We start from the raw sequence: 9,426 nt of genomic DNA, 5'->3' as shown, positions 1-9,426 counted from the left end.
AGCTCAATATTTTTGAACGATTTAATTTAAGATTATTTTTTTAGGGTTTGGTTTCATTCCCATAAATCATTTCAAGCAAGCAGTTTTTATAATCTATAGTAACACTAAAATGTAAGAATAACTACTGGATTTAAAAACAATAATAATTTAGATTACAACAACTAACGTATATCACATGCATGACGCCAATTATTATGTTTCATAATAAAAAAATATATATTTAATTATTTAATTTTTTTTATCAATAATTGAACAAGATTAGATTAATAACATTCACATATTTTACTTTTTTACTTAATTAATTGAGTTAGATTTAATAGTCCATTAATTAGATCACAGAACTTAAATGTTAACATAACTTATCTTTTGTGCAATAACATTGTAAAATATTTTTTTTTTTTACAATTATGAGAAAGGTTAAAAAAATGTGTGGTAAGATGAATAATATAGTAGGAAAAAACACTGTTAAATATTGCAAGTATAATATAACTCAAGTGTTATCTGTCACTCCAAATTTAATATACCAAAAAATTAATTAATTAATTACTACATTTAATTTTAAATATAAGATTTTTAAAAAAATTGTTTGTTTTTATAAGATTATTTTGAAGTTATTTTTTTATTAATTATTTTTTACCTAAATATCCTTAATTACTTTGCAATAAATATTAAGTATTAAAAAATGAATACATTATCTCTCTCGTATAACAATTGAATAAAAAAACTAATACATATTAATTGATTAGGTGAAAAGATTACGAGTCTCAACATTTTTAAAATTAATTTTGGTAAAATAATATAATTTGTTAACAAATTTAATACAATTAAATATATTAACTAACTTTCTTAAAGATGTGAATAAATTTTAAAAAATTATATCTAAGAACGAAAGTAATAATTATCAATAAGATTAATCTAATGGATAAGAAATAACAATAAATTTGTAGCTCACAAGATATTTTGATGGTTGAAACAAAAAATTTGATGATGTTTAATTTATAAATACCTCTCTAACAGTAGCTCTGCGTCGTGTTTGGAATCGGAATCTGGTGTTTCGTACAAGTCCAATGAGGTTAAGTTGCTTGAATCACTTATTTCGAATGGGAATTGGGATGAAAGCATTGGTTATCTCAATTCGATAAAGGATGTGTTGGGTGAAACCAGGGAATCTACTCTGTTTCTTGTATTCAAACAGTGTGTTATGGAGTATTTGAATTGCGGCGAGGATGCGTTAGCTTTAGGGGTGTTGAGGAAGCAGGTTTCTGCCTTGGATGTGGACAAGTGCAAAGTTCACAGCTTGGCTAAGTGCTTGCTTTCGTTTAATAAGGATAGGGAGTTAGGTGCAGTTGATGGTGGTGATGTTGTTGTTGTTGTACATGACTTGCTAAAGAAGTTGTTAGAGGATTTGGAGAAGTTGTTTCCTCCTCCGGTTTCGGTGCCTGAAGGAAGGTTGGAGCATTTGGTAGAAAGTACTGTTATGTCTTGGGTTGATTCATGTATGTATCATAGTTCGTCGAATACAATTTCCCTTTATGAGGAATGAGGATCATCACTGCAGCAGGGATCAGATTCCTACTTCAACGACTCAGGTGAGTTGTCACAGTATTGAATTTCATGTTTAGATCATGTCATATTCAATAGTGTTCATCAATGACTGTTGTAATATTTATGCCCAGTAGAAACTATATTAGCTAGTCATGAGAGTTTTTTGATATATCAAGGATTGGTATGATATGAGACTGTTTTCCTGATCATTTGATCCCTAATTTATGTCAAGAGATTGACTATGGGGACAACTTTTGTGTGGCAAAAAGAAGATGAATCAAATTTGGAATTATGGACATAAATCCCAAATTAATCTTTTCTAACATGTGATATTACATGCTTTAGATATTAATTATTAAATAACATTTTTTTTTTCTTTTCATCACTGCAGATATTGACTGGACATAGAAATGAAGTTTGGTTTGTTCAATTTTCTAATAATGGGGAGTACCTGGTCTCTTCATCCAATGATTGCACAGCCATCATATGGAAGGTATTATGCTGTTGTCATTGTAAGAAGTTTTAGCTTTAGATTATTCATCCAATATTAATGGCTTCTTTCTTAAATGTCAATTTGTGTTTAAGCTCCCAATATATATGAGAAAAAAATCTTATAGCTATAACTACTCTATTTGAGATCTCTGACCAATATACATTTCCTATACTATCTGGCAAATTACTATATTTTATGCCTGGTTCTATATCCAAAATACCAGACACCTATTATAAGATCAGAGCAAACAATATCTGTATTCCGTCACTGGTGTCCTATCTGATATCCATGGATATATGGATGGATACTCAAAATATCCACCCAAATTACCATCGAGAGAACCTATTGAGTTTAGACTGATGGGTTTATCTTTTGAAGTAGGGTTCCATGTCAGTTTTGGTTTTACTAGTTACTAGATAGAAATGATCAATGCTTGTAGGTCACTAGATGAGCCGACTTCAATAGCCAACCCACAGAAATGCTATCTCATAAGTGCCTGATTGGTTACCTTCCAAATGAAGTTTGGAACACTTTCTGAGGCTGAAATTCCAAATAAAAAAAATATCAAGGAAACAAAGTTTGAAGCATAATACTAAGTACTAACAGTCTCTAAGTCAACTGTTATAAATCTGTTGTCTTTCTCTTTAGCTGTCTAAGGGATATTATGGTATTCAATGTGTTGGAGATAAAGTATAAAGTACTTGTTGGGGGCAGATGGTAATTTTCTGATGCTGATAAAGACTGAAAATAAGCTTGTGAGTTGTGATATGAAAGAGAAGGAAGTTTCTTCATTCTATTTTTTTTTTCTGTTAGGAGGCAGAGGGAGTACTAATTAACATATTAAATTATGCAAGTGGGGTCATTCTGCCCTCTAAGTTTTCCGGTTTCCACTTCATTCAAGACACTTCACTATAAATACAGTTGACCCATGGATCATAAAAGTAGGATGTAAAACACACAATGTTCATCCTCTTGGCCCTGAATAATTAGGTCATAGCTTCATGGCTATAAAGAATCTAGGTTTATCTCACTAAAAGGAAAGCAAATTGCCTAGCAATGACAGGTTCATTGACATTAGAGCTGTGTAATTTCTTGTTAAAATATTAACATTCTTTTGGCCCTGAATTATGAGGTCATAGCTTCATGGGTATACAGTATCTAATTGTCGGTAAATCTATCAATAAATGTTGGAAGTGTGGCCCAGCAGCTCAAAAAAAAAAAATCAACACTGCTCTCACCATTTCAAACATTTATAATGTTATGAAATACTTCTGCCAGGTGCTGGAGGATGGGAAATTGACATTGAAACACACACTTTGTGGTCACCAACATGCTGTATCTTTTGTAGCATGGAGTCCTGATGACACCAAGTTGCTTACATGTGGGAACACAGAAGTTTTGAAGCCGTGGGATGTTGAAACAGGTACATGCAAGCACACATTTGGGAATCAAGGTTTTGTTGTCAGCTCTTGTGCCTGGTTTCCCAACTCAAAACAGTTTGGGTGTGGCAGCTCTGACCCTGAAAAGGGTGTTTGCATGTGGGATTGTGATGGAAACGTGATAAAATCATGGATAGGAATGAGGATGCCCAAGGTCGTCGATCTTGCTGTTACTCCAGATGGTGAGTATCTTATCAGCATATTCATGGATAAAGAAATTCGGATTCTGCACATGGGAACCAGTGCCGAGCAAGTCATTTCAGAGGAGCACCCAATCACGTCCCTTTCAGTTTCAGGAGATAGCAAGTTCTTCATTGTCAATCTAAACAGCCAAGAGATTCATATGTGGGATGTTGCTGGGAAATGGGATAAGCCATTGAGGTTTATGGGCCACAAGCAACACAAATATGTGATAAGGTCATGCTTTGGTGGATTGAATAACACGTTTATCGCCAGTGGTTGTGAGAATTCACAGGTAGTCCCCTTTTCTTTGTGTCCTTATATAGACATTCCTTATAGCCTACTCACCTGTTTTACAAGGCATTGTTATTGTTAGTAAACGTCTTACTACTAGTTAAATCACCTCCAAATTTTGTTTAATACAGGTGTACATTTGGAACTGCAGGAACTCTAGGCCTATAGAAGTTCTATCTGGGCACTCCATCACTGTGAACTGTGTGAGCTGGAACCCCAAAATACCTCAAATGTTGGCATCTGCAAGTGATGATTATACAATTCGTGTATGGGGACCCAGCTTACAAAAAAAAGAAGGCTAATTTGATTAGATTAGGCATGTTGCATATTAAAATTTCAAGCTTAGTGTAGCGTATACACGTTTTATATTATATTCTTTTCCCCCCACTCAAAGTCTGTTCAGGTCACAGCATGAGTTTGTAAAGTCCTAGTTTTACCCATGCAAGAATTTTGGGCTACATTTCACATCTGTACATCTCCTTTCCTCAATTTGTTATTGCACTCACATTCTGTGCAGAAACTAATGGGTTGTTGAAGTCAGGATTTACTCTTTCATCACAATGATTTGAAATGGTAGCTGTATATTCCTTTTTTTCCCCCAAGAATATGTTCACTAGTCAGTTGAACAGATCTATGGACAGCATGTGCTGTAGGTCCCCTGTAGGCAGAGACAGGCATAATCATCACATCTGCACTCAGCACTTTGCGGCTTCCTAACCGTGTGCTTGCACGGTAATTCTTACTATATTTAAGGAAGTAATTATTTTTTAAAGTCTTTTAAGATGATAAAATAATAAACATTTTTTAAAATAAATTCAATTAAACACGTTTTGAGTTTATAGGCAATTTAGTGCATGTTTGTGGGTAGTTTCTGTTCAGTTCGAACATGATGATGGGTGGAGACTTGCAAGCTTTAGTTGGGTGAGTGTTTTAGTTGCCTGATCATGATGGACTTCTATGGTTTTGTAACTAGTGGTAGGTGATCATTTGTAAATATTTTATGTTTAAGTAAGATATAAGTAAAATTACACTGGTGTATGTGGTTCAATTAGTAAAATTATGCTTTCTAGCGTGTGTGAGTGCATCATATCCCGCACCGTGCGTAAGGAATTTTTTCACCATCAACGGTTGATTTGATGCACTCAACGTTATGTTAGCACACCAGATTATAGGACCGCAACTCCTTGGGTCGTGTAATCCTTTGAGGCCGCGAAGCCAAGCACATGTAACATATTCTCAATCTCAAATAAAACATAATTTCGTCCCTCGACACTGTTGAGAGGATCATGTAGGACCCTAATTGTTCCTTCGACGACTCCACGACATCCACCACCACGAATGTCGTGCCGGTATTGGAGTCGTCTTGCCCAAGCTCTGGAGCCATCACGTGATATCCCACTGAGCCAAGAGCCAGAGCTCGAGGAACAACACCATTCTTGAATCCAAATCTCGATCAGTTTCTTGGTTTGGGTTACTACAGATCTTCGTGGTAGTGGCAAGGGCCTTATTCTTCGTGTCTCCAATCTGTAAAAGAATAATAATTCAGATTGGAAATGATTATTATTTTAGAAAAACCGTTTGACTCATTTTAAGAACATAAAAAACAAATAAATTGAATACAACCGAAAACATAAAGGATTAAAGATTTATTTTAGTCTTATTTGTTCAACCTTTTTTTATATTATGTACGAAATACTTATACTCGTTTAAGATATTTTAAATGACTTCAAAACTAAGTTTTGAATTTTTTTTACATGTTTAACATCATTTTTTTTTTTTACTTTTGTTCTCTTAATTTATAGTAGTGTACCTAAGTTTAATATTTATTTTATAATTTTCGAATACAATGATTGCCAAATATGGAACATACTAGTATTTTAATAGAAGTATTTTTGTTTAATATAGCTCTTTTAATTTATATATATCTATATAGAGAGAAGAATATTTAGGTAGCTACTAGCTCTAATATTAAATTTTTGAATAGATAACTACTACTCCCTCTGTTTTTTAACAAGAGTCGTTTTAGACTTTTGCACACTAATTAAGAAAATTATTAAAGACTTAAAATAAGTAAAATATTCAATTACTCCAATTATAGGAGTGATAATGAAAATAAATGCACTGCACAATTCCAAGGCAACTGCTATCAAAGGAGGAATCCGAAAAAAAAAACTTTTACCTCTCTCATTTAATATACGTGTAATTAACGAAAACAAATCTCTCTCTCCATCAAAAACTCTACTCTGTTTCATGAGCTGTTAAAAACCTTTCTTCTTCTTCTCATATTAAAACTCATTAATCATTCAATGAGGAACCAAAAATTAAACTCAGAAGAAGAACTTTGGAGGCAAAATTTGAGTGAAAATTTTGAGCCAAAATTTGAAAGTATACCATTATAAATTTTGGGTCCTTTGTTTCATCTTGCAACAAAGAGTAGTATGACTTCCAATAACTATCAGTTTGATCTAAATGAAATTCCTTACATAAAAGGGGTTAATGAAACTCAATATCAAAACGAAGAACCTGATGAGGAGAGGCAATTCCATTGGTAGTTCGATCTTCGGTCGATGGCACTCTTGTTCTTGATCTCAATACGGATGGAAATCGTCATTATCCTGTGTTTGACCTGAACCTCGATTATTTGCAACTAGATGCTAACGATGATTCAAATATTGAAGACACTGATTCCATCCTCAATGAAGGAGAAGACGTTGATTCTGTCCTTGATACGGTTGATGACACTAATTCCTTCCTCAATGAGGGTGATGACACTGATTCCTTCCTCAATGATGGTACTCTATTTTGGTGTTCTTTTGCCTTCAAATTGCGTATTTGCACAAACTGTATTGATATTTCTTTTTGTTGAAACACGCTTTTGTAATTGAGATTGATATGCTGAATATAATGTTCTTGTTAAAATATTCAATCTTTTTTTTTTGGGTCAAAATCTGATTTGTTTGTTCAAAGCTTATTTGTTGGTGATAGTTAGAACTTAAAAGTTATCTTGTGTTAGTGATTGTGTCATGTGTTCGTGAGTCAGATTAACAGCATAGATTCATGGTTTTTTTTTTCTCTGTTTTGATTACCAGTATTTTGTTTTTTTTTCCTCTAGGAAATGTTAATGCATCACATGAAGATGCTACAGTAAGGAAAAAAAAGTTCTTATCGAATGAGCAAAGATGGGCAATATATACTGCATTACTTGAGAAAAATGTCAACGACAAATTGAAACGCACTACAACCAATGAGGTGGCCACTTTATTTTTAGTTTCTTTACGAACTGTTCGGAAACGGGCAAAGGATACTCCACACGGTACAAATGTCAATGTGTCCCATAAAAAGACCAAAAATTATGGTCGGAAGAGAGACCAAGTAGACCTTAACAAAATTATTGACGTTCCTTTGCACAAAAGAACCACTTTGAGATCACTTGCATCTGCTCTAAATATGAATCATAACACTTTGTTCAAACTTTTGAAAGAGGGTCTCATTCGACGATACTCAAATGCTATAAAACCTCATCTAAAAAACCATCACAAGAGAGCTCAACTACAGTTTTGCTTATCCGTGATAGACCACACTAGTCTACCTGATGAACCAAAATTCATCGATATGTATAATATTGTGCATATCAACGAGAAATGGTTCTACATGAGTATAAACACTGAAAAGTACTACTTGCTTCCCGTGGAAGAAGATCCTCTTATTCAATGTCAAAGTTCACATTATATAGGGAAAGTGATGTTTTTAGTTGTTATGGGTTGTCCAAAATTTGATAATGAAAGGAATGAAATTTTCTCTGGGAAAATAGGCGTCTGACCTTTTGTCACATGAGAACCAGCTTTGAGAAAAGTGTGAATAGAGAAGCTGGCACCTTGGTGACGAAATTGATTACGTCAATCAATAGGGACATCAACAGAAAGTGATTGATTGAAAAAGTTATTCCTAAAATTCAATCTTGTTGGCCAAGGGAAGAATTAGGAAGTGTTATCTTCATTCAACAAGACCATGCTAGAAGTCATGTTGATCCCAATGATGAAGACGTTATAAGAGTTGGTACACAAAATGGTTTTAACATAAGATTGATGTGTTAACCGAAAAATTCACCAGATTTAAATATTTTGGATCTTGGGTTCTTTAGTGCTATTCAGTCTCTACAACAAAAGGTTAGAGCAAATAGTGTAGATGAACTCATTGAAGCGGTTAAGAAGTCATTTGATGAATACCCAACAAAAAAAGTGGAGTATGTTTGGTTGACTTTACAAATATGCATGAGGGAGATATTGAAAGTGGAAGGTTATAATCGGTATAAAATTCCACATGTGAATAAAGCTCGATTAGATAGAAAAGGTCTTCTTCCAACACAAATTGTGTGTGATCCAATTGTAATACAAAATGTTAGGAATTAATTGCAATTGTAGTCAATATATTTTAATCCAATGAACTTTAATTTTATCAAATGAATTACCCATGTTGTATCTACCACCAAGCATATTGTATCTACCACAAAGCATATTGTATCTGTTACTTTCCTGTAACTCACAAGGGGAATAACGACATGAGTAATTCATTGTGTAAATCTTATAACAATGTTTCAATTTTATCAAAAGAACATTTTCATTGTGTAAGGATCAAATTAAAATATTTTCTTATATAAGGACTAAATTAGAAGTTCATGTCATATGATTAAACCATAAAGTTATTGTTTTTGCATGTTGAAGCATCTAATCTTACTGACAACTCACAACACCCTAATCACAAGATCTTAGCCAAGTGACAACTCAACACCTTAGTCACAAGCAGCCAGCCAAGTATTACTTGCACCCTTCAATTGGGACTTCATTCAAATCAAAAACACATTTGAGATCTTCAGTCTTTACATCTTCCACCCGTTCGTTCTGGATTTCATTGACTCTTGATTTCATTGCTTCTTCATTTTGAGACTCTCCAAATGCTCCATTTTCAACCTCACTCAAAGGCTTTGTTCTATTTGCCATGACTTCTCTATTCTCTTTAAAGCTGAACTCAAAGCAACTATCTTGAGTCAATCCATCATTATCAAACAAGTCTTCAAGCGAAAGATTCTCACTATTATACCCTTGTGAATCTTGATACACAACATGATTGTAATTGTACTCTGGCTCATCGTCGTTGTTCTCTTGTGACTCCTCGACCACTACCGCATCATCAACTTCTTCGTTATCATCATCATCAATGCCCAAATCGAATAATGGTTGGTCGAACCCTCGATGAGATACCACCATTTTTTGCTATAACAAGAGAGAAAAAAGAAAACCCAAACAACAGAGAGAAGAGGAATAGGAAGGGTGAAAATAAAAAGTGTATTTAGAGAGCAGAGGGAGTAAGTAGTACACGAAGAGATAAGCAGTAAAAAAAGGGTGAAGCATCACATAAAATGATTTTAATTAATGTGAAAGGAAAAAGAAAGAGAAAAAAAAAAGTGGGATATGAAAA

General features: G+C 33.7%; 1 pseudogene; it reads left to right on the top strand.

Moving 5' to 3' along the window:
- Nucleotides 1-997: 997 nt before the first annotated feature.
- On the top strand, nt 998-4,512 carry LOC114406978 (annotated as a pseudogene).
- Nucleotides 4,513-9,426: the final 4,914 nt, after the last annotated feature.

Source organism: Glycine soja, chromosome 3, assembly GCF_004193775.1.
Source record: "Glycine soja cultivar W05 chromosome 3, ASM419377v2, whole genome shotgun sequence".
NCBI lineage: Eukaryota > Viridiplantae > Streptophyta > Magnoliopsida > Fabales > Fabaceae > Glycine > Glycine soja.
Note: the sequence above shows the minus strand (reverse complement) of the source record. Positions and strands in the feature narration are given on the sequence as shown.